General features: G+C 43.4%; 1 protein-coding gene across 4 annotated transcripts in view; it reads left to right on the forward strand.

Moving 5' to 3' along the window:
• The window catches only part of NEDD4L (neural precursor cell expressed, developmentally down-regulated 4-like, E3 ubiquitin protein ligase), a 300190-nt gene that overhangs the window by 105516 nt on the left and 168749 nt on the right, over positions 1-25925 (forward strand). Inside the window, exon 1 of one of the 4 annotated variants that reach the window (XM_025048100.1) lies at positions 12503-12523. The exons of the other annotated variants lie outside the window; for them this stretch is intronic. The gene's annotated coding sequence lies outside the window, so the exon portion shown is untranslated. Of the gene's footprint in view, positions 1-12502; positions 12524-25925 lie in introns of those variants that run through there. 4 annotated transcript variants of the gene reach the window in all.

The following is a 25925-nucleotide window of genomic DNA, read 5'->3' on the forward strand; positions in this document are numbered from 1 at the left end:
AGTTTCCTTTGAAAGAAATTTCTAGACTTATATTCTGAGTATAGACAACATTATTTTAAATAATTGCCTATATCCCTTTGGCATGAATTATGGGAAACAGGTTGTCTCAAAAATATTTGTATTTGGCATTGGAATTTAAAAAAAACTTTGCATATGGTTCTGTCTGAGGTCGTGGGATTTTTTCGTACTCCAGAGAAGTTAACGAAACAGTCATGACATGTAGAACAGACTAAAAGACAAGAGAGGTTTACAAAATATTTTTCCTCCTGTCATCTCCTTCCTGTAGCTAAATTTTAATGATGCATGCAGAGAGATAGGTGGTGGAGACTGTCAAAGAACAACACCAGCCACAATTTAAAAAAATTTTTTAAATGCAAGATTGGCTGATTTTCTCTAAGATGTGCTTATTTTTTTGTTGTTTTGTTTTGTTCGATTTTTGATACACTTCTCTTGGCGGCAGGGGAAGGAGTCGTGAGTCTGCAGCGGTCTGCCTTAGTGGGCGTGTTGTATCAGAGGACTTCCTCAGTAGGGTGTGGTTTGAACTCTCATGGAGGAAAATGGTGTGTATCACTCAATCTCCTCGTTTTGCAATAATGTCCTTTTCTCTGCCACTTCTTAATGTCTGCTCACACTGACACACAACAGAAACAAGAAGCAAGCCGTGAAGTCTTTAAGTGGGACAGAAAAATTGGGGAGGTACTAGGGAGAAAAATTAGGGAGAAAAATATTCATTGGTTTGAGATGATATTGAAATAGTTTATTGTTATTATTTTCAGTTGAAGACATTAGGATTTATTCTCAGGGCCATTAGGACTATTACCATGAAGTAATATTTTCATGTGACAGCCCCCGATAACACTAAAACACTATACAAATACTGGGTCTTATTTATTTTCTCTAGACACCTCCCCCTGAAAAAAGACAGTCTCCGAAACAAACAGGTGAATGAATAAACAAACAACAAGCCCTGAAACCCTCTCAGCTGGGCTTTATTTGCAGAGTGTGTAAACGGAGTGTCCCTAGATAGCAGTGAAGATGGCAGAAACAGTGTTGCTGTGCTTGACGAGGGAGGTTATCAATACTGTGATCAGGGCCCAAAATCCGGTTGAAATAATGGCATAGTAAATGAAACACTGGGAGAGACCACCGAGGAGAGAGGGGTCGGTTCTGTCTAGATGAAACGCAGCAGTGCTAACGGGCAGCGACATCAAAAATGGTTTTCCAGCATGATAATGAGCGTTTTGCTTTTAAATTTACATATTGAAGGCATGTGGAAAACGGTGCGTGTTTGCTGTGGAAATCTCAGTAGATAAGTACGAGGCAGGGAAGCAAAGCCCACCTCGGCCTTCCACCCTGAGGTCCTGCTTTGAGTGTTGCCCGGGGGAAGTGGGGGAGGCATGAAACTTACATGGTACAATCTTACTAACTTGTTTATCACTCCACAGTACACTGTACACTGTTTCCAGGTCATCACATGCGTCTCTATCTTGGCCTTTTCTGTGGTTACGTAGAGTTTGAGAATGCTCAGAAGTCACTGTGTGGAAAGCAGATTGATCACCGTTCCTTTAGGTCCAGAGCAGCCAAGACTTGATCTAAAAAACGACTTCGTAGTTTGTTTGTCCAGAAGTGCTGTAGTTACCCTTACTTTTGCTGCAGCTGGACACCTGTGGTTTGTACCTTGATTTTTCAGATTATTTTTTGAGCCCCTGCAATGTTCCATGTACAGTGGAAGGTACTGGGCAGGGATGGGAAGTTAGACGGGGTCCCGGCCTGCTCACAGCGTAAATTCTGTACCCCCTTCATCTTCTCAGTGTTTGGCCACTGCAGAGGAAGCCACCTTGAAAGATGCACGCCCCCACCTCCCACCCCCCAACCCCGGACCCTCTGCCATGGGAGACCTGGCTGGAGGAAGCTTACTCTTGGTAACCTGGGTTGCCACTGGTTATAATAACGCTTCACATGGGAGCTGCATGTACCGGGCTGGCCATCCTTGGTGCAAACATTTGCTGGGAGAGGTGCACTTATGCTGGGACTTAGAGCATCCTTAGCTTCACAGGCCATCATCATCCAGTACACCCTCTAGGTAGGACGAACACCATCACCTGCACCCTGAGCCACAGCTTCTCACCCTGCAGTGCCCCCTCCTTGCAGAGCGCTCTGACCGTAGTATCTCATTTAGTTGACTTGAGTATTCACTTTAAAGCTCTATGGTGCACTCACGGGCCTGTTGTCTACAGCTGACTGTTTCTTGCACTTATGAGTCACATCTAAGATTGCTTCGTCAACTTTGCTTTACCTAAGTTTTACTTGGCTCACTCTAAGTTTGCAAAAACTTTTTAACCTAAAAATTGCTTTAAAAAATTTTTCTGCCCTCCTCCCTTTTTAGTCTGTTTTATTTGTTTCAGCTTCGATGTCAAAAGAGTTCCAAGTTTCTTTATAGGAAAAAAAAAATTAGTTAGCCAAGAAGAAACAGCTACGTAAAGGAAGTAGGCTTGTGTTTTGTGCCTTTAGGCTTGACCGCGTTCCTAGGAGGGATTTGTAGGAGGAGGGCGGGTGTGTCTCGGTAGGTGTGTGTGGCTTTCGCTGTCACCTTTCTCTTAGGAACTGCTGCATGATGGAGCCCCATCTCACTGGAGGGAGGTTCTGAGGTCGTGCGCTGGTCTCTCCTTCTCACAGCACTTTCTTGCCCTTGGTTTTCCTCCAGCAGCCTTCTGGGGTGGTTTGTGTGTTTTTCACAGACTCTTGTGTTTTGGGTATTAGAGGTGTTCTTTTTCTAAGTCCTTCTCCCCAGACAAGGCCGTTGCATCCTGCCTGAGAGAGAAGGTTGTGCCAGGTTTGTTTACAGCTCGATTTGCACCAGTGATGCTAATTAATGGTGGCCCTTAGCCATGGCCCCTGTTCTCTTCGCACGGTTCCTTGTTATCAGAGGGCGGGGCACATGAGCAGCTCCCCAGGGAACACAAGTTCATGCTGATGCTGCAGGAATGACAGGGAGGCTTTAATGGCGATGGGACCCTGGGGGTGAAGTCACGCAAATCTCTGGCTCAGATAAGTGTCCCTTCCTTGTAAGTTTCTGCTAGGGACCGAGCCAGGGCTGCTGGGACCAGTTTCAGAAGGAATGGCACCTTTTCACTCAGCAAACGCTTTAAAACTAACAACGTCCAGAAAGCTTAAGAATTTTTTTGAAAAGAGGTTTACAGTCTCCGCAACGAAAAAACGAGAGACGCTACGAATGATCAGACTGGCGTTATGAGGTGTAAAAAAAAATGCGCGTGGCGAAAATACACCATAAAGTTAAGAAAAGGGGCAAACGGGGGACCACTACCAGTTTCTATCACAGAGAAAGAGCTAATTTCTATGACATGTAATGATCCACAGATCAATACAAAGACCAGTCACCTAACTGATAAACGATGGTCCTTACAATTAGTTCAGAGAAAAAGGGGTTACCAGCGGCAATTAAACCTGATGAGAGTCGCCTCACTTACAATAAAAGAAATAGCAACTAAAATGCAAACAAAACACCATTTTTAAAGATCGTATTGCCGAAAATGGAAATTTTCATAGCCCAGCATGTCGACAGGAGTGCCAGAGACATGGACGCCCTTTACACTGTCGTCGGAGGGTGTGTACACGGGTACAACCGCTAGCAATTTGGGAATATTTATGAAGATGAGAAAGGCCTGTACACTTAGACCCGGCGCTCCCGATTCTGTCAGTTTATCCAAAAGGTGCCACATGCGCGACGTGAAGGGCGCACAAAAAATCCACATCCCCTCCTCGATCGGTCGGAAAAGTAGAAAGAACAACAGCAGCATCCATTGGAAACGGCCGCGTCCTGGGTCCGACAGGCAGCTGCAGTTCGGTTCCGCGCTCCCACCCACACTCCCCGCTCTGCCGCTTTTTCTGCTCGTTTTGTCCCGGGCCAGGTTTTCTCTATCCGATGGCAGCTCTGGGCTTATCTTCGCGGCAGAGAGGGCGGCTCCGGCAAAGTCTCAGGCTGGCTTTTTACTGGGTCACCCCCGAGCTGCGAGCAGGGGAACGGAATGTTCTGTAAATTGACCCATGATGGAGGGAATCACTGGTTTATGTTAAAAAAACAACAGTGCAGCCCTCTGACTCTCTCCCCGTCCGGTCATTTCCTCTTCGTGTTCCTAGTAGATCTCTCTGCCCCTTGTTACGCCATTTACAGACGAAGCGGCAGAGTCTGAGACCTACTGTATTTTCAGACATTGTAATTTTATGCAGTAGAATTAAATCATAATCATCACATCAATCTTATGAGGTAGAACTTGTTCGAAAGGTTAAGCGACCTGCATAAAGTCACAGCGGGCGAGTGGTGGAGCTGGAGTTGGGAGCCGTGTGTGTTTGCATAGACTCTGCTGCCGTCCTCACTGACCGCCGGCCTGGGGCGGGGCCTGAGCGTGGGTGTGTGGAGCTGCCCCCAGGTGGTTGGACCGAGCGGCAGAGCTGGAAACCACTGGTCCACGCCACCAAGGAGTGACGAAGTTCCCGCGGGATCACGACATGGTTAAAGGCTCAGCTCCCTGATGCACTGCTCCCAGGCTGGGACACGCCACCAGGCCTGTCTTCATGCAGGAAACACCTCTGCAATAAGTAAGAGGTGCTTGGAAAGTATTTCAGTAGCACACACAGTGCGCAGGACCCGTAGGTAGGAAGGCCTGGGCATAGTGCCGAGCGCCTTGAGGGTTCTAGAGCACTATTTCATTCCCCCCTCTCTGTGGCGGATGGTTTACGTTGGCTGGCAGTTGTCAGCTTCTCATGAGGTGGCTCTGGAGGGGCCTGGGGAACCCAGAGGAATGTTAGATGACTTGTTTGTTCTCATCTTCTGCACTCACTCCTGAAAAAGTTGCTCAACCAGATTAGGGCGTGAGGGATGGGGGACAGTAAACCAGGAGAGAAGGACAGCTTCTAGGCGGAAAATCAGCAGGTGGATGCATCAGCAGTAGGGACTGGGGAAAGAGGGTTAGGAAGAAAAACAGCCTTTTTAAAGGGTTCTTGGAAATCAGAAGAAAAATAAAAAAGAAACTTAAATTTAAAAAACTACGAGGTTAGGGTTTTTAAGTTCAATGAGCTTCGTTACCTATAAATGCTTTACTTAATAGTTTCTGTAGTAGGTGAATGGAGAGAAAGGACTACTTTTGTTTTTCTTTCCACATATTACTGAGCTTGTTGTGTTCTCTTTTAATTATGGAAATCAAATGATCAGATTCTTGAGATGGAAATATATGTTAGCAATATTCAGAGATGATTACATGCTCCATTTCCTTTTTATTCGTGAAAAAGAAGCAGACAGAACTTATATCCTGAAAGCAACTAAGAAAATCACATTGGCAGTCGGGCTCCCTCCCCCACCCCGCCCCCACAGGTGTTTGAGTTGTCCTTGAGTTGTCCTTCTTCAGGGCCGCCCACTTGCTTCTTGCTGAAGAAACAGGTATGTACGCAAGGCCTGTTTGATCTCTCGTGTGCATTTTTGCTACTTAGCTTCCATTTAGTCCAGAGAAGAGCTTCATAGTAAGGACTTAAGATGTATTCTGAGGGCTAAAAGAAGGGAATTTGGAGATGAGCTAAAGAAATAATGTCTAAAATGTAAAGAATGTGGGGCAAAGAGGCATTCACAGAGGGAAGGTGGTCCAGCGAGGCCAGGACCTGCGTTTGATGTGCAGGGGACACACATTTTCTGCTCTCATCAGACAGGTCTTCCCACACCTGCCAGGGAAAAATAGAAGTTTAAGTGTACAAATAGCACTTTAGAGTTAAAAGAGACCCAAGAACCAGTGGTTCGTAAGCCTGGCTATACTTAGAATCACGTGGGGAGCTTCAAAAATACATTGGTGCCAGGACTCACCCCAGAGGGCCATTCGGTTGGCCCAGAATTGCAGGTGGAGGCAGGCAGAGGACTGGGGCCTCCTGTGACGGGGCTCTGCATCCCAGTGACCTTGGGACACATGGAATCTAGCCCCAGTGTCCTCTGTGTTGCTTGCTCAGGTCCCATAGTCTCTGCTCTAGATTTTTCCAAGTGATGTCACACTTTGGTGCAGGGATCTGCAGAAGCCTCCAACACTTCATTCCCGGTATGGGGAGTTAAGTAAAAGCATACATAGGCCTGTCCTGTGGAGAAGACAATCTACTTCACAAGCAATCCACATCGATTAGTCCCGTAGGTAGGTCCATTCTTTCGTTGTCTTTCTAATGAAAACAGCGCACAGCCGAGTGTTCTTCCAGTTGGTCTGTGTGGCGGGAGTTATTTCTCAGCTCCGCTTTCTTGCCTCAGAAACCAAGCCCTGACCTTCTCTCCCAGGACCCTTTGTCACGCAGCAGCAGGGCTGTGAACAAGACTTTTCTTTCACCTGTCCAGGGTGCCAAAGCAGAGGAAGCCTCCCAGAGCCTTGCAGTTCCCCTAACAGCTCACAAAGCCTTTATCCTCTGATATTTACTCAACACCTGACACCTCCTGGGACTCTTCACAATTGTTCTGGAAAGAAAGCATTCTTCCTCAGGTGCCTATTTTTAGGCTTTATAAAGCCCACGTCAGATTTATCCACTAAGCCTGTTGTTTGAAAGGCAAGGGGATCTTTTGTCTTTAAAAGTTCAGCACTCTCTGGCTTGTTGACCCCCTGAACCCCCTAAGCTCTGCAGTGCTCTGTCTGGGATTATGTCTCTTCCCTCCTTCTGACCACAATCAGAACCACAGGTAGTGACCTTTACACCAGAGTAGTTGAAATAATACAATTGGAGAAAGAAGTTTACTTCAAAACAGTGAAGCTCCAGTTAAAACGAGGAGGACTGGTATGTCTCAGAACGCCTGATCGGCCCTGGGCATAACCTGTCCAACTAGACCGGTTTGAGCTTTGGGCTGTCCAGTTGGCCGTCCAAGTTCAGGACAAGCACCTCTAATGGTTACCAGCTTAAGCAGTGAGCAGCTATCAAGTTCTCTCATGAACTCTATGAAAGAGTTTTCAGGCTTTGAGGTGGGGCTGTGACCTCACTGCAGTCCAGATCCTCTTCGGCCAGGGGTTTTATCTTTTTTCTTCACGCGAGCCCATAGCTTGTAGCTAATGGCAACCACGTGACTTTCAAGGCCGTGATCATTCAGGGAGAATCCCAAAATGGAAGGGCAGTGGTCGGGGCAGTTTTAAATCTTCCCTCCCCCTTTTTTCTTACATTTCCCACCTTCCTTCTGTCCTTGCTTTTTTCCTCCCTTTCACTTTACGGAGCTACGCAAGTATCTTCTATTTCATATCACTTATTGAATAAAAGTTTTAGGATTCATGTCATTAAGTTTAAAGTAGGCAAATTAAATATGTTCTAGAGAATTTTCTAAAAGAAAAAATCGAAACTCCAGTAAAACCAAGCCAAGTGTTCCTTTAGGCAAAATGGAAAAAAAAAAAAACCAAAAACAAAACCAAACTTGTTTTTGGGGGGAAAAAAGGATATACATATAGAAAAGATTGGAAAAGGTGCACAGCAAAATATTAACACCACATCAGGGTGGTAGAATAATCAGTTATTTTTGCTTTTCATATTTTCTGAATTTTTAGAAAATGTTATCAAATGCATAATGTTATCAAATATTCAGAAATAAAAATGTGCATGCCTGATGATCTCACTAACAAACTTTGAAGGAATTCATACTAAGGAAATAGTGAAGAATGTATTAGTATATTCTTACATATTCAAAAAATTAACTATAAGGATAAAGAATTGCTTATCATAATGAAAGAGTTAAAACAACCTAAATTAGTTTCATTATGGCATATCTCTAAAATGGAACAGTATGAAGCCATTAAAAATTGAGTTCTAAATATATTTAACGATATGGAAGCATTTTATAACAGAATGAAAAGGAAAGTCACAAATCGGTTTGTATAATATGATCCCATATTTTTATAAGAGACACATATATACAAAAATATTAAAGATCTGAAAAGGTATTAATATGTTAATGTAGTAATAGTGTTATCTCAAAGAAGGGAATTCATGGGTATTTATTTTCTTCCTTCACCTGCATGTGTATGTATAATTTTCCTGTAAAGAATCTATACTGCTTTCATAGGAATGAGAAAAACTTATTTCAGTTTTAGAAAATAATTGCTTCTTTGAGTGAGAACCTGTGATTTAAACTTCATAGTTGACCTTTTACCCCTATTGTTTAAATCCATCTTCTTACACCTTCAAGAGAATTAAAACAATGATAAAAAGAGCTTAAAATGACAAACATTACAGAATGGACTATTGATAATTATAATGGTTGAGATTTTTAATTGTTATTTATATCAAATAATAGTATTCTTTTTTCTTCTATGGCGTGTTTGGGTTTTTATAGCAGACGTGTCAATACCGCGGACTATACTTTACTGAAGATTAGAAGTTTAATCTTTGTAATGGGAAGCTAAATAATGAAGCTTGTTCTAAATGGTGTTACAGTAAGTGAAACTCTGAGCCCAAGGGCTTGGCAAAAGAGGCTGTATTTCAGAATTCAGAAACTGTTTCTGTGTCTGTTTGGGTTCTGCAGATATGTTCTCTGGTCTGAGGCTGTCCGAAGGCTGGCTCCAAGGTTATTGGTAAATTGCTAAGGAAGATATTAGCTTTATTCTTCAGCAGCTTAGAATTTCATTGGTAAGATAGGCTCATTACAGAACAATGGCTTGAAGCTCGAGCTTGGGGTATAACTACTGTGTTAAATTATATGCACAAATGACAAGTGATGAAGACTTCAGAAAAATAAGATTCCGATGGGCATTGGTTGGCAGGCCCTAATAACTCAGTGCAAGCATGGTACTTGGCACCTGGTGGGAGCTTGATAAATACATTCTGAATGAGATGCCATCTGAGCTGGCTTTCCAGCCTGGGTTCCTGAATTCACGAGCCTGGATTATGAAACTGCCCGAGCTATGCCTTACATAGGAGCATTCTGAGATTGTAAGATTAAATGAGTCGTTCAAGATCACAACTGATTCCTGATCCCCAGCACAACTGGTTGCATATCAGGTGCACCATTAATTTACTGACACCTGGCTTATCCAGCGTAGTGACTCATCTTCGTCCTTCGACAGTCTACCACTTACTTTAATGTTTTTACCAGGCTGCTTTGACAAGCTTTAAAATGTCTACGAGTTTCTCTTGTTTCCTGTCTAACAGAACCCAAGCACCGTGCCTTCTGCTGGGTTGGCTGGCTGGGATGCAGCCCAATGGTACTGGTGTCTTTCAGTGCAGCTCAGCAACCATCTAGTCGTGTTAAAAGATGCTGTGCTGAGCGCTGGAGAACACAGAGCTTTGGGCCTCCAAGAGTTTATTATCAGTTGTTAATTTGAGCTCAGCTTGGTCCTTAAACACAGGCCATAGTTTTCCAGATGTTAAAAAAAAGAAAAAGGCAAAATGATTCTTTAATGCAGGAGTCCCCAACCCCCAGTCTGTGGACTGGTACTGGTCCGTGGCCTGTTAGGAACCGGGCCACACAGCAGGAAGTGAGCGCAGGGTGGTGTTGGGGGGAGTGGGTGGGAAGCAAGTGAAGCTTCATCTATGTTTGCAGCCGCTCCCCAGCGCTAGCATCACCGCCTCAGCTCCGCCTCAGATCATCAGGCATTAGATTCTCAGAGGAGCACCGGTCCCTGGTGCCAAAAAGCTTGGGGACCACTGCTTTAAAGTGTAGTGTTTTCTTCCCTCATGCTTGCTTAATTTCTGATTGTTTTAAAGAATCAGTATCCAAGTTGGATGTGTCATGTTCCAACAGGACACAGCAGCCTGTGTGGCCTTGGAAACGGACTTGCGATGTGTGCAGAGGTTTTTAAAGTAAAGTGGCTAAGAAAAGAACAAAGCCTGTGAGTGTGTGTGTGTGTGTGTGCACGTGTGTGTGTGCGCGCGCGCGCGTGTGCATGGTTGCTGCGGTGGGGGTCGTGTGGGCTGTATTTCTTGATATAAGCTATTTGATATATGAGCTACTTTTTTCTCTATTTCATCTGAGTGTACATCTGATTGGAAGACAGAATGTACTAAAATTTACCTCTTGAATTAATTTGGTATAAAATAGAACTAAATATCAGTCAACAACTTAATTTTATAGTTGTTTCAAGTAATATATTGGAGTAATGTGAGTATAAAAAGGCAGGATATTTTACATAGCGTAAAGTCCTGAAAATTTCTGTCTTCTTTTGTAACTAAAAGAGACATCTTCCGTTATGCTCCAAGCAGATGCTGCTACTATGTGGAGAAAGATTTACCAGCTGTGGCATAGCTGATCACCCAGGCCTTTTTACAGCTGCCTTTAAAACCCATATGTATTGTCCTCATCCTAGTACCTGCTTAGAAATCACCAGTGTTTTAGAGACTATCCCAGTGACACCACTTAAATATGAATTTTCCAATTTCTTCTTTCTCCGTGGCCATCACTTCCTTTGGCAAATTTTTCCTAAGATTGTTACCTGCTTTTGAGAGCCTCCTGAATATACTCACCAGGGATGGATGAAGGCTTGGGAGGTGGAGGGTTAGGCACATTCCCTTAAATGTCACCTGATCGGTAGCTTTTTGTTTGTGACCTGATTTCCAGCACATTCTCTACTCCAGCTGCACAGAAAAACTCCTGGACCCACCCACTGGTCAGCTCAAAGGTTGTCTCTGCTATGTTCTGGGTCTTCAGCTGGTCTTTTCACTTGGAAGAGATGCCTGCCTCATATTTTCTATTATGATTGGCTCTTGGCTATTATATTCTGGTAGCACACTGGCTCTCTGCTTTTCTTTTCTCTGTCCTTGGAATTTCTCTTTGTTACCAAACCAGATGTTGAGTGGGGTCACAAGGGGATGGTACAGGACGGAACTTTTTATCCTCCCTTTATATTTAGTGGCCTGTGGGAAAGAAGAAAGGTTGGATAGAAGATTTGGTGGGGAAGCACAAAGGCCCTTGAGCAGCCCAACTAGCTGTCAGGAGGTTAATGCAATGCAACATGAATTCCAATGAGCCGCCTCTGGGGGAATGGATTGAAGATAGTGTCAGGTTCCATGGCTGCAATATGCAGAAGCCACCACCAGGTGGCAATGGTGGCCTCTTGGCCCTTGGGACTCAGTCACGCCCCTTCCCAGTGAAGGTCTCTAGAAGCATAGCTTTGACCCGGGTGTTCATTCCTATTGACGAGTGGTATTATAAGTAAACCTGTGAATTCCATTGTAAGAAATTGCCTTTTAAAGGGCAGCATTAAAGAAAAGACCTTCTGGCTCAATTGAGAGCAGATTCTTTAAAAATTTCAGCTCTTAAAAGTGGGCATGTTCTTGGCCTTGAAATGAGAAATTACAGGGAATGTGGGGCAAAAACTCTAACTTGGGTTGCAGCTTGGTGTCTCCAGCAGAGTTTGGGCTGAGGGGTCATATGACCTGGCTTTGATCGTTGTACGCCAAAATGATCTTTAAATTGGCCTCCATAACCTGTTGGAGATGTTGGTTAAAATAGAAAACAGAAGAAACATCTTTTGCTGTTGTATACGCATTGGATCAGTCACTAAATTGAGGGAAGGAGAAAGGGGTGTGTGCCCGTGGTCGACTTAGGACAGTATGGTCAGGCCCACACGCTACTGGAGGTGAGTGAGCATAGACAGAACAGAGGCCCGTTGACCGTGGGACAGCTGGTCTCCCCACCTGGGGTCTCACTGATCCCTCACAGCAGTTCAGGAAGGAGTTTTCAAGGCCCCCCTTCCCCAGACAAGAAAGCCAGAGGTGAGACAAGTCAAGGAGCTGACACTGTCCTCCAGCTAGTTTTGTCTGATGAAAATTATCTGCTCTTTCTATATATATATGTGTGTACATACACACACACACACACGCATACACACACACACACACAAACACACAAATACACAGTGGAGCAATTAGTTAAACAGAAGAATCCAGAGGGCGTTTTTCATTTCCTTGAATGTCCTTCCTCTCCACATTAGCATGAACATTTAGGGAAAAAATGCCATTAATTTTCTAAAAGGGACATTCTGTATGCCTTGGGGTTCCAGAGGTTCCAGGGTCACCTCAGCCGGGCCAGACACACATTCTTATTACTGTGATTAGCTTCTAACTTTCATGAGGCTTTGCTGTGGGGGCAGTGTCTTCGGATCGTGGTTTGAACTGCGTTTTGTTCTCTCGAATCCACGAAGTTCCCCTCCTAGTCATTGGTTCTGCTGCCTCTGATGAGTCGCTTCCCTCTTCCCCACGTCTGAGTTTGCTCCCTGGGTGAGCGAGGCAGCACCAGCGGCAGCTTCCAGCCCAGACAGGCTGCAGTTCGGCGCCAGCCGGTGCAGCTTGAGGGTGTGCAGGGCGGGTGGCTCTCCGTGGGGGCCCTACCTGGGCGGCAGCCGCTGCAGAGGCCCGCCTCTCCGAGCTTTCCTCCTGCTCCAGGCTGTTGATCACCTGTCAACAGAGGGAAGGCAGATCCTCGCGGCTGCTGTTAGGGGAGCAGATTACTATCTGTATTTAGACCAGCCTCTCTCTCTCCCCTTTAAAACGAGGTCTTCCTGCCATGAAGCTGGTAAGTGCCACAAAGGATTACATTTCCCTTCGTTAACATTAGGAGATCGTTCTCTCATAATGGATTAATTAGCTTTAAATGTGCTATAATTGGAGGAACCTTCCTTCCTTCCTTCCCTCCTTCCTTCCCTCCTTCCTTCGTTCCTTCCTTCCTTCCCTCCCTCTTCTTTCCTTCCTTCCTTCCTTCCTTCCTTCCTTCCTTCCTTCCCTCCCTCCTTCCTTCCCTCCTTCTTTCCATGTCCATTAAACATTTTTTTTGCATGCTTCAAAAATCAAAACATATGTAGTAAAAGATTTTAATAATGTGTCTATCCTATGTCATCTCGTTTGAAACCTGTTTTTTTTTTCAGTGCACTGAAAAATTATTATATAGATATTGCTCTCTGGTGCCTCCCCCTTCCCTTCTGTGTATAAATGACTGCATTTGTCATTACTGTGTTCCTGAAATGTCAAAAATAGACACAGTGAAGAGATCTGTCATGCAGAGTTCAGAAATTTCATCCCCAGGTGAAAAGAGGGACAGATCTGTTCTTTCTTTCTTTCCTTTTGAGAGTTCTTTGTGGTGTAAGTTCAGCTTAAAGCATAGCTAATGCAATCTGCTAGGTCATGGTGGGATAGATACACCTCCTCATTGTTTTGGATTTACCTCCTTGGATGCAAACACCCTCCTTATTTATTTTATAACCTTTACAGGAAATGCTTCAGGCTGAGTTACATGACTCCTCACTTTACCTTACAGTTTTGTTCACACAGATTAAATGGTTTTGCTCTTAAGTGGATAGATATTTGGTTATGAACTTTAAAAAACTGTAAATGAGTTGCCTGGTTAATTAGATCATTATTCATTCATTGTCTTTCCCCCCACATTTTTCAGTCTCCAAACATCATAGGAACTTGGATCCCCTTTAAGAGAAAATTAAACTGTCCATATTTTCTTGAACTGTCAATTAAGGGAGGACTCGCATTAAATGTTGTTAAAAATACATATAGAAATGGATCTCCGGCAGTCTACTGTCTCTCTATCTGAGGTTAATCTCAGTAGCAGGAATTAGCGTGGTTCTACTTTTTTTTTTTTTTTTAACTTCCATCACAAATAATGCTTCATGGCAAATATACGACTGGAGGAAAATGGAATTATGTAACACCGGAATGGAAAACCAAGGCCACGCGAGCTCTTTTGGGGCGAGTCTTAGCCTCGGACGAGCCTGGTGGAGGAGCTCCTGCTGATTTTTGTGATGGCGCCGGAGAGGGGTACGGGGGAGGAAGCCCACGCACATGCAGCAGCTCGAAGCCCACCAGAACAGGCACTGGTCAGGGACCTGCAAAGCTGCGCCTGTCTGTAACGTGTGAAATTGAACTTCTGACCCGTGTGCTTGATGGTGACTTCTTGGTTTGCTTGAGCATCGAGTGGCCTCGGATGCGTGGCTGTGAGACACCCAGCAGAGCAGCTTGACGGGTAGGGAACTGCCGACTTCCTTTGTGCGTGACTTCAAATTGTGAAGTCTAAGCTGTCACCCTACAGGGAGATGTTGCCACTGACAGATGGAAAATTGGAGGCATAACATAAACTCTCTTTACCTGTTTAGAACTCCTTACCTGTGAACTCCTTTGCATATGAGGTGACAGTTACACCTCATAAGCCATAAGGAAGAACAGGAAAAAACAAACAAACAAACAAATTAAAAAAAAAAAAAACCTAGTGAATTAACTGCAGCTATGGGTGGAGAACTATTGTGAAGAAAGAAATCCCCCAACCCCTCCAAGACACCCCTCCTCGATTCTACTCCGTCTGTGCCATCGTGGTGCCTTTCTCCTGAAGTGACCCAAACTGTGTGTTTGGCAACAAGAGGCTGCTACTTTATCTAAATGCATTTTTTCAGCTTAAGAGCCCACATCCTTTGCCAAGGGGCTGGTGTGCCTGGTTAATGATCTTTAATGTAAATGACTCTGTGTCCTGATTGACATTTCACTTGATTGGTTCTAGACAGGTTGAACTCTGCGGTCCCCCCGTGTGATTTATCCTCTGCCAGCCATCTGCTCACCTGTAGGAGCTGGGCACAGCCAGTTCTCGCTTTATGTGTACGCTTTCCCTTGGGGGGAATTCAGTGTGAGCCACGTGAGGTGGAACCGAGGATCCTGAGCAGAGGGGAGCAGCTGCAGAGCGTCCGGTGTGGCGGAGGGCTCCTGCGTGGGCGCGACACCCAGAGACAGCCTGCTGGGCTTTTCTGTTGAACCCGCTTTAGGGAGGGGTTGCTGACTCGAGTTCTTCCAGGTGGCGGTGATGGTAGGTGACCCACGGGTCCCAGCGTCAGATGCTGGCTGCCCGGGTCTCTTTAAGCTGCCTTGGCAACCATCTGCTCTCCTCGCCTTCTTTCTGGTAGGTCACCTGTTGGCATCTGTCTGTGGAAGAGATAGACGTGTGAGTAGTCCTGTCGCTCACAGGTGGGTGGGTTAGCCTTCTGACCTGAGCACATGGTGGTGGTGGCGCCTAGAAGAAGATAGGAAGTCACTTTCGTAGCCACAGAAATGAGGAACATCTCTATAATTTTAAGAAATAACTTTTACAACCAGTTTATAAAAATGCAGCGACACCAACCTCAGTCTCTCAGGTGTCCCTTAAGAATGAGTCTTCCCGTGTAATTGTGGATTATTGAAGTATTCCTCTCTGCCCACCCCCAACTTAAGCAGAGCGACCTAAAAGAAACCTGGGGACATTCTCCTAAAGCATTAACAAAACACAGATGGGAGATCTTTCATCTTTCCCTGGCCTTCCAGGGAATGGGGGTCTGTTTAAACTGCTGGTGGCAAAATGATCCTTGGGCAGTATGCCTGTGGTCCTCTGAGGCAGACTGTGGGTGGGTTGGGTGGCACCCAGTGGTCATGAGTTGTCCATTTTGGCCTCTTTCCCAGACCAGCTTTTGCCTCACGTTTAGCTGGGTTGGCAGCTGGTTCTAGAATCTGAGGTTTACTTTAGAATCCTGGGACGGAAAAGAATAAGAATGATTTCTAACCCAAATTCCTTCTAGGCAATTATTGAGGCTATACATTATAATGATTCATTGCTTTACAAAATACTCGTAATAGTTGGGGGAGGGGAACCATATTTTGCTTCTTTGCTCACCGATAGTAATCATATTTTCTGAGACAAATACCGGTTTATATGGTCTAATAAAAGATTTTTTCAAAAGCCATTTAATCTGCATTGGAATCTTATATCGCCATTGGTACCGTATTATATTTATGCACGAATATCACGAATTGCTTTAATCATCCCAATTTTGCCTCCTCCCTCCAGGGGGACATTTGGCAATTGTCTGGAGACATTCGGCAATGTCTGGAGATGTTTTGACTGTCCTTTAGTGGGGACAGGCCAGGGATGCTCCTCAGCCTTTTACAGTGCACAGGGCAGTGTTCCACCACAGAGAAATGTCCAGATAAAATATCAATAGGGCCAAGGTTGAGAAGCCTTGCTCTAAGGAACGTACAAATTTAGAAATGTCACGGAAAATCTGAAATCTCTAGGCAGCTGATCCATAAGGAGTAAAAATTTTCTGCAAAAGTGCTTAATGGGGCCTGGTTGAATTAACAAAGTAGTGGAGGATGTGGATTGTATACCATAACATTATGATAGTAAAATATATTTCTTTCAAGTTCGAATTATTGGCAAAGTATCTTATTTTAACATAATTTATTTAGTAGGTAGTTCCTTGATAGTTGGCTGGTATCATCAGCCTGAGCTGAGGATGCATTTTCCTTGTCAGGCAAGAAGAGGCCTCCATTTATGGAGATCACTGTGGCCGCCAGTGGGGTCTGCCCCGCTGCCACTATGGCAGACCTGGTTGTGGTCATGTCATCTCAGTGGCCCTCTGTGGCCGAGGACAGGAGAGTCCCTGCTGACCTCACTGTGTCGTTGGAGACTGAAATGAGAAGGACATGTAGAATTCTAGACACAGGGAATCTCAGCCAATTTAGTCTAATACCTTCTCTTTCGTAGTAAACTCGAGCCTGGGTTACCTTGCGTTTTCTCATCATTCCGATGGGCTTCTCCCTTGTTTTCGCCTTCAGAGCCAGTCTTTCCCTGCTCAGTGAGTTCCCTGTGCAGTTAAGCATGTGCTCGTGTTGGGCGGCTTTTTTTCCTGCCTTGCTCTTGGAAATAGTCAAGGTTACCTTTTTAAGGGGTTTATAGGTTTCAGATCCCCGAGAAGCTATTTGTTGACCTGACTTAAACCACACACAAACTTTGCATGACTGAACCAGTCTTAGTGTCCAACACTGACTTCATACCACAGCTCATTTTTCACACGTGGAAACGCGCTATGTCTTTGACAAGTGTTAAGTTCTCCAAGAAGGTGGTGACTGTAGCTATAGTTTGGGGCTCGTCTGTTGAAAAAATGGTCTGTTTTATGTAATATTTGCATCTTTCTTGGGCTCAGGATACCTTGAGAACATCATTTTTAGTTCTTTATGCTTGTATTTGCTGTATGTGCTTAACTAGTCTTTCTATGGTGAATTTTAAAGTGCGAGAAAGCCAAAATGACATCCTGGAACAGGACATTAGGGAAAAATAAGAAACTTGAATAAAGTAGGGACATCAGTGGATGATAATATATTAACCTCGATTCATTAATTGTGACAAATGTACCATATTAATAATGCAAAATGGTCATAATGGGGGGAAACGTTATGGGGTATACGAGAACTTTCTGTACTAGCTTTGCAATAAGTCTATAAGTCAACAACTGTTAAAAAGTAAAAACTCTAAAATTGCTGCCCCTTTGTTAAAAGAATGTAGTGGCGAGTGTTCTTGTTTTCTTTTTGTTTGAAATAGGCTGCCACAAAGCTGAGCTCCTGCTTCCCTCTCAGCTTTCTGCTCAGGATAGCCACCAAGTGTCCCTTTTCAAAATGTGCCTGAATCAGTTTGAACAATTTCAGACCACATGCTGTGATTTTAATTTGCTTACTATTGCTCGGACTTGTTTCCAGGTGGTAGAGTTCAAAGACCAGACAGAATTTTCAGGTTAAAAAGTTACATCGACAGAAAATGTATTCGTAGGTGCTGCTTGAAATACTGTCACCGGGGAATGCCACTAGCAGTGTGCTAGTTGGGACAATGGGATGGGTCCCTGTTTTTGCTGGGCCTCCAAAGGCATCTGGGTGACAGATGTCAGTGTCTCCCTGCAGCCTGGTGGAATTCAATGCCTCTCGGTTGGAAGAAGGAATTGTGGTTTCTGAGTTCACAAAGCCACAAAATACAAGTGTGGGTCTGTTGTATTTGAAAACTCACCAAAAATGTTATTTTTGTGTTAAAGCAAACACGGATATATTCTGGGAGAAACAAACAATTAGCATGAGTTTTTAAAGTTCTACTGCAAATTGCTGGCAACACGCCAGGCTTGTGGTCCCCACCGTGTTCTGTCGGCCTGTGTACGGGACTAGGAGATGGAATAACTTGAGTCTGAACTTGTTTGAGTCAGTTACCTGAGTTGTAAGTGGGCATAATAGTCATCCTGGAATTCTGCCGTGAAAACGGAGTGATGTAGAACGGCATGATGTAAAACGTAAGCCCCTCGGTAACCTTTCATTCCCTCAAGCTCTGGCCTCCTTTAATACCCGATTTAACCGTCGTGGCTCTTCAGGCTATAAACTTCCCTTCCTGCCCCAGGTTTTCAAAGCTAGAAAAAGACCTGAGACATGGGCTCATCTTTCTCACGTTCTAGATGGATTAGAGACCCAGCAAGCAGTGGTCTTTCTGTTAAACTCTCCTTCCCTTTGCCCACTGTTGGCCAGGCTGTCTTCTAGGGCAGTGGTCCCCAGCCTTTTTGGTCTCAGGGACCGGTGCTCCTATGAGAATCTAATGCCTGATGGTCTGAGGTGGAGCTGAGGCGGTGATGCTGGCGCTGGGGAGCGGCTGCAAATACGGATGAAGCTCCGCTGGCTGGCCCGCCACTCGCCTCCTGCTGGGCAGCCTGGTTCCTAACAGGCTACGGACCAGTAGCATCCGTGGCCCAAGGGGTGAGGACCCCTGACCTAGTTGGTTATGATAAAACCAAGCAAAATGGTTTGAGAGAAGAATATTACTTTAGGTGCATACTATTCCAAAGACAGGTTAGTATATTTTGTGCTCCCAATAAGCTCAACTTATAAAAGAGGGTAAAAAATTACATGGGTGTCAATTCATGTGTTTCTTTTTCTTTTTCCTTTTTTCTTTCTTTCTTTCTTTCTTTCTTTCTTTCTTTCTTTCTTTCTTTTTCTTTCTTTCTTTCTTTCTTTTTTTTTTTTTAAAAAAAGAGGCAAGTGCTTAATATAAAAACAAGATAGCTAAAAGCTTAGCTTACAATACCGTATTTTTTATTTTTTACGCCTACAGCATCAGGTCTTCCTAGGTACTAACCAGGTCTCCCATCCAAGTACTAACCAGGCTGGACCCTGATTAGCTTCCGAGATCAGATGGGATCGGCTTGATTAGGGCGACATGGCTGTAGACTCATGTATTTTTTAAAGATAAATATGGATCTAGGGCAGCAAGGGCGACAAGGCTGTAGACTCGTGTATTTTTTAAAGATAAATATGGATCTAGGGCAGCGTTTTTCAAAGCATGTTCCATGGACCAGCAGCATCAACTGGGAGCTTGTTAGAGATGCAGAACCTTGAGCCCAGCCCCAAGAGTCTGCTTTTAATTGGACTCCCAGGTGCCTCATGCACAGTAAAGTTTGTGGTGGTCTGGTGGCCTCCTTGAGGAGAGGACACAGCTGTGGTTTATCAACAGGGACCGTGCATGTCCTTTTCGACAAGTGGATTGACCCCCTCCTCCTGATGCACCACTCCAGCCTGCCCACCCCTGCCTCGCACCCATCTCCCCTCTGTAAGGGGCTCAGCATTGCTCTCTTAAGGGGCGCGGTCTTTTCTGATAGTACAGTCTCCGTTCCCCCTTCATACTTGGCCTTCATCCTTCTGGATTTGTCTTTGTTATGCCAAGCTCTTCGTGTTGGGTGAGTGATCTTGCTTTTATTTCCTGACGCCGTTCATGCCGATTTGTGTATTTATTTAATTTATCATGCATTTTCTCATCGTTGATGTTAAGGGCCTTAAAATGCTTGCTGGTGTGTCTGCCACCATAAGAGTTTCATCATCATCATGATTATTATCAGCACCATTTTTTTGCTGCTGCTGCTGCGATATGTGTGCAGATAAAACCGATAATATTAGGCCTCAATGCATACTTAAATAAAACTGAATTGGCAATTACTCCTTAAATTATCCAGAAACCGAGTTGGCAAGTTAAAGTGACTACAAGTGGTGAAATCATCGTCATAGTAGAATCTTTTGCTCTTGGATTCAGTATTTCCAGTCTCTCTTACATTTCAGCTTAGAAGGTAAGTTTTTGGAAAGTGGAAGTAATAATTTACCCAGATTCAGGGCTGAGGTTTATACCGGAAGAAAGATTTTCATTATAATAATATGTAGTGTTGGTAAGTGTACAAGAATAAGAGATTTTTTAAAACGGTATCTTTTTATACGAAAAAACAGATGATATTTTTTTTAAACGATGTTAGCTGCACCAAAATTAGTAAATGTTAAAATAACTATGACTGGCAAAAACATTTTTCAAATTCTTTTTGCTTTTTATATAATTAAATGAAATTCTCCACGTGGTAGTTGATCTCTCAGATACATTTGCCAGACTGTCTGAGACAATAACTAATGAATCAGACCCTAAAAACATATAGCATGAGAAAAATAACAACTGTATGCTGCAATTTATAGGGCATAATTAATTAAAGAAATATTTTCGGTATGTAAAAATTTGTACTAGTAAATCTTAGCCTGGCTTAAGTGAATCTAGTTCAAATCAGCTGCTGTGAAAAAGCTGTTGCTTCCAGCCACAGAAAACAACCAGTTTCAAAGAATGGCTTTTAATTAAAAAAATTCAACCCTTTTTGAATTCAAAGGCCTAGCTGACTTTATTACCAGACTTGTCATGGTATCCATCTGCACGTTACTTTTTAGGCATCAATATATTTACAAAATAGTTAAGAATGTTTCATTTCTTCACAGTAAGTGTTTATTTTGCTTTTGCTGTATATGTGACAGGTGTCTGTCTGGAACACAAGGAGAATTGAGTCCCTGGACTTCAAGATGCTTACAGTCTAATAGAAACCTTATAATTCCCACTGGGGAGGGTTTCAGGTGACACTAGCCAAGTGAATAAGTAGGTGAAAATTACTCTTGTCACTTTATGGATATTTGACATGTTATCTGGCGATAGGTCGTGATACATGGAAATTGCATGTTTCTGAGCTTCAATTAGTCTTTTAATATCAGGTTAAGAATTTCTGTCATGTTTGTAGGATTAAACAGTCATTCCATAAAGAGTTTCGTTAAGTATTGTACATCTTTCTGAGAGCCACTTATGTAAAAGTTTAAAAAAGAAGGAAGAAGTTGCTCAAAAGCACTAGAAAAAAGATCAAATGGTTTGAGTTGAAACAAAACTCTCCAACTTTGAAATCTACAGAATACAATGAAGAAATAAAAAATAGATGAAAAGTGAAAATTAGGGGAAGCAGAAATTCAATGTCTTATCAAGTAGAGTGTGTATCTGATACAAATATCCAATAGGCTGTGAGCACCTCCGTACAAGAATTTGGGTTGTGAGTTAAACTAATTGAATAAATGTTATTTTATGAATAATAAGATATTCTAAGATCATCTACCAAATGCGATAAGTAATATAGAATCAATTGTAGGTATCCTCATTTATTATGGCCTATTTGTGTTTCTTGCTATTTAGATCATTAGTTGCTAATGAACTAATATGGATTTATGGTCACCAGCTACTACTTACACAATCATGTAGATCTCTGAGCCAGTGCTCCTGGTAATCTCTTGTGTTCACAAATGGCCAAAGGAATAACAGAGATTAAAGAAAGATAAATATAGTCACCTGGCAAAAATATTTGGCCTTAATCAAAATCATGGAAGTTAAATTTAGGAGAAATGTTTTTGGTAAAAATATTTGAAAGTTTGTTTTGTAATCAGAAGTAGCTTGGGTCATTGTGACTGGGGTGGGTATGTGGCGGGGAGAGAGGGAGGGGCAGCTGAAGGGACATGGGAGGTTGTCAGCTGGGAGAGAGAAGTGAGATGATTAAGTTAATTGGTGGAGAATAAGCATAGAAAACCTGGAGGGTATAGACTCTTGAAATTTTAGGGCTATCCATTAGTCATTAGGTGAAGACTTATGGAGAGATGGTGGAAACCACCAGTGATTAAGAAAGAAAATTATCGTGAAAAATCAAAGGTCCCACACCCTTTTCCTGGTATTCAGGTAGAGTAGAGTTCTGGTCCCGACCCATTCCCATCTTAGCTTTCCTTTTCAGCCAACCACTTTTGTTCTCATCCTACTGAGCTGCTTGAGTTCCTTGTTTAGGTCCCTCCCCCCTACCGTGCCATTCTCCATGCTATGCCTTGGGTCCTCTTCCTGTGGGTGTGTGCATGCGCTCATGCATGTGTGCATGCATGTGCGTGAGCCCTGCTTACTCGGTGAGACCAAGTTCAAACACCAGCTTCCGTGTGAAGGCTCCCTTAGTTCCTTTCAATTGCAATAAGGCAATCCTCAGAGGAATCAAATGTGCCTCCCTGTCCATTGAGTGTAGGTTGAAAACTCCTAGCCTAATTTAGGATTATGAGAGTTTATTTTATCGGTGTGGCTTAGTTGAGCTTGACGAAGTCAGTTTACAGATTACACCAAGTTTTCTAGTCAGACGAAACCAGTTTACTCTTTGTGAAGCTGTGTTCGCAGTGGAATGCTACCGTCTGTCCTCAGAGGTAAGTCCTTGAGAGACACATGCACCTAAGGAGCAGACTGGTTCATCTTTGGCTGCCATGGTAACGTAGATGGGGAGATCTGGCATTTGAGCTTAAGATTTGTGGGTGAGATCATACAAAAAAGCAGAGAGAGTCTAGGTGAAAGAAGAGGCAAGGGGACAGGCTACACCAGCGATGTGACAGCCGAATTGCTGGCTAGACAGGAGGCATTACGTGTGTGTAGATTTGGGCAGAGGCCCGGCAGTCGGCTTCTCCTTGACCTCCTTCAGCACGTAAACAGCATTAATGAGCGTGCAGGAGGCAATTGTATTCCCACCTGTGCACGTCTGTAGGTCACCCCAGTGCCACAGAACTGCATCGTGATGAGAAGATGGGTGACCCTCCGATACGATACCCCCACTCCTCCCTGCACGAGACAAAGCCTCTTGCAGTGCCTCCCTTCCCACTTGCTTTTTGCAGAGCGAAACACACTTCTGCCATCTCCGCCGTTCTCCTTAAGCTTCAGCATGTGGTTGTTAGCTACAAGTGGTTAGGAATATTTCCACCAGAAAGTGAATTTTAAGTGTGTCAAAATATACTCTGAGAATATCTGGAAATTTGAGCTGGCCCAACTAGTTAACCATAACAAGTAGCTAATTGCCAATGATCCTCGGATAACAGAGCTGATCCCGTTTAATTTTGACAGGTGAAAACCAGAGTGCCATGCAGAAAAAAACCCCAGCTCACCAAATACGCCATTTTAAAGATTTTTCTGGGGAATTGGAAACAATGCTCGTTTATAGGCCTTGAATATGAACTACGACTCATAGTTCTGGAGTAGTATTCCCCCCACCATGAAGAATGGGTTACAGCACTTAGTGTTATGTGCAGATGGTCAGAGGAGGGGACGTTGTCTCCAGGATTGTTTTTCTGGTGTATTAGGAATATATTAAGGTACAATTGATCCTTGAACAATATTAGAGGCACTGACCCCCTGCACAGTCGAAAATCTGCCTGTAACTTTTCACTCCCCCAGGACTTAACTACTAAGAGCCTACTTGTGACTGGAACCCCAACTGATCACACCAATAGCCAGTTAACATATTTTGTGTGTTATAGGTATTATATACTGTATTCTTACGATAAAGTAAGCTAGAGGAAAGAAATGTTATAATGAAGAGAAAATACATTTACTGTATTTACTGAAAATATCCGCGGATAAGTGGACCCGCGCATGGAAACCTGGGTTGTTTGAGGGTCAGGCTGTACTTGGGTCGCCCGCCTGGTACACCAAGGACCAGAGGCATGAGAACTTCAGGCCCCTGAAGCCCATTCCACCTCCGTAACAGCTCTGTGACTTAGTAGCAGCGGTACCCACTTCCTGCCCCACTGCTGTTCTCGGGGCACAGCCATGCACGTGACCTTGCCTCTGCACTCTCACACGGGCATGGGTGACTGACGCCTGACCGTCGATCAGGATCTGCAGATGGCCGAAATGGGGCGTTCGCATACGGTGGAATCGTGGTCCTTCCCCCGGAAGAAGAGCACGCCGCCTAATAAGAAGGAACGAATCACTCCCCCCTGGTTTCGGAGACCCCTTGGGAACGTCACATGGTCTCTACCACCGAGGAGTTCCCGTTACGATGGGGATTTCATAGACACTTGATTTAGGGAGGTTCACTGGAGGAGATACTTAGGAACAAAGTGAAAAAAGTTAAATATAGAACATGTTAAAAATTTCTTTTTGGTTTCAGTTCTTAACGAGGGATTAGGGTAGCAACCCAAATACAAGTATTTGCTTTAACCAACAGATAAATTATTAGCACGTTGGTTGTTGACACATGAGTCAGAGCTTCTAAAATTTGTTCCCGAAGTAGGTTGAGCCTCCTTCTCTGCCTGTTGTCATAGGGTCTAAAAATGGAAACGTGAGTCCAAACTCTTTCCAGATCATAAAAATAATTCTGAATTAGTAGAGCATAAATGAATGTAATTTTATTTGAGTGTCGTCTTCAATTTCTCCAGGCCACGTTGAGACCTTTTAAGTCTTCTAAAGTTCCCTGTAGCGAGGATTAAGGGAAGAGTAGCAGCTTCGCTTCTGGCCTCAGACACTTTTCTAATTAGGTCAGATAGAGCTGGTCACCCTGGGATAAGCAGACCCTCTCTCTTTCTGTCCCTTCAGCATCAAATTTTAAGAGTTTCTGTCGGAAGCAATCACGTAGACAAGGTTGCTTCTTACAATGATAAATTGCTGAATGTGGAAACCAAGTGGGTTCTGAGTGATTAGTCCTTCTGGTGACCCGAGAGTTAGGTATCAATCTGTCCTCAAGATGCAGCCACATTCTTGCTTTAGTAAGTTCACTCTCGTGACATACGAGCAAACCTTTGTTCATTTAGGATTTGTGGTGCTCTAGATTTGGAACTCTGTTCTGATAACAGAAGTCTTAATATTAGGCTAAGTGTGTACTGACTGCAGCATTTATTCTGGTGGTAATTATTTTGTAAACCTACGTATGAATCCAGCCACTTTCCCCAAAATGTGAAGTGCAGAGTGAGAACGTAGCAACTCAGAAAGGGAGATGATAGACTTTGTTTAAGTTTGACCCCTGCTAAGGAGGTAGTGTGGACTCTTTCTCCTCCTGCTGGTTTATTAATCCCCTGCTCTTAGGCTGGCAGCTAGTGGATTAGTTCCGTTGCTTACTTGCATTGTGGCTCTTAAAATTTTTATCTTAGGTACTTTTTTTTTTCTTGTTTTTTTTTTTTAAATTCTACATATTGTAAAACATATCACTCGGAAAGGGAATGTTATCTTCATTATTAAAGAAGATAAAAAATAAAAGAATTAAGTGTGTATCATAAGAAGGTAGAAGAACACCTAAATAAACAAAAACATAAAAAGCCAGGAAGGAGGAATTAAGAGAGAACAAAGATAGAAGGTAGAAGTAATAAAACAAAATAAAACTTAAAGGACAGATAAATCCAGTAGCTAGTTCGGAAAGGGAACGTTATCTTCATTATTAAAGAAGATGAAAAATAAAAGAATTAAGTGTGTATCATAAGAAGGTAGAAGAACACCTAAATAAACAAAAACATAAAAAGCCAGGAAGGAGGAATTAAGAGAGAACAAAGATAGAAGGTAAAAGTAATAAAACAAAATAAAATTTAAAGGACAGATAAATCCAGTAGCTAGTTATTTGACAAGACCAATAAAATAAACTCCCATAATCCTGAGTGAGGAAAAGAGAGAGCAAAAATAGATAATAGGAATAAATCAGAAAAGAGACACGGGAGGGATTAATTGACTTTGTAGGAAAATGCAGCTTGCGGTCCTGTGGCAACACATCTGAAAACATAGGGATGATTTCTTGGTAAAGTACAAATTACCAAAATTGATCCAAGTAGCATGGAAAACTTGAAAAGACCAGTTACTCTAGAAGAGGTAGGAAATGTGATTAAAAGTTACCATTGAAAAAGGTACCAGGACCCCTTGGGGTTCCAGCTGAGTTTTAGCTAACCTTTAAAAAACAGAAACTTTAACCTTTAAAAAAAACAGGAAATTTCACCTTTAAAAAACAGAGTGTTATTTATACTTTTCTGGGACATAG

This window comes from Pteropus alecto, unplaced genomic scaffold (assembly GCF_000325575.1).
Source record: "Pteropus alecto unplaced genomic scaffold, ASM32557v1 scaffold14, whole genome shotgun sequence".
NCBI classification, from domain to species: domain Eukaryota; kingdom Metazoa; phylum Chordata; class Mammalia; order Chiroptera; family Pteropodidae; genus Pteropus; species Pteropus alecto.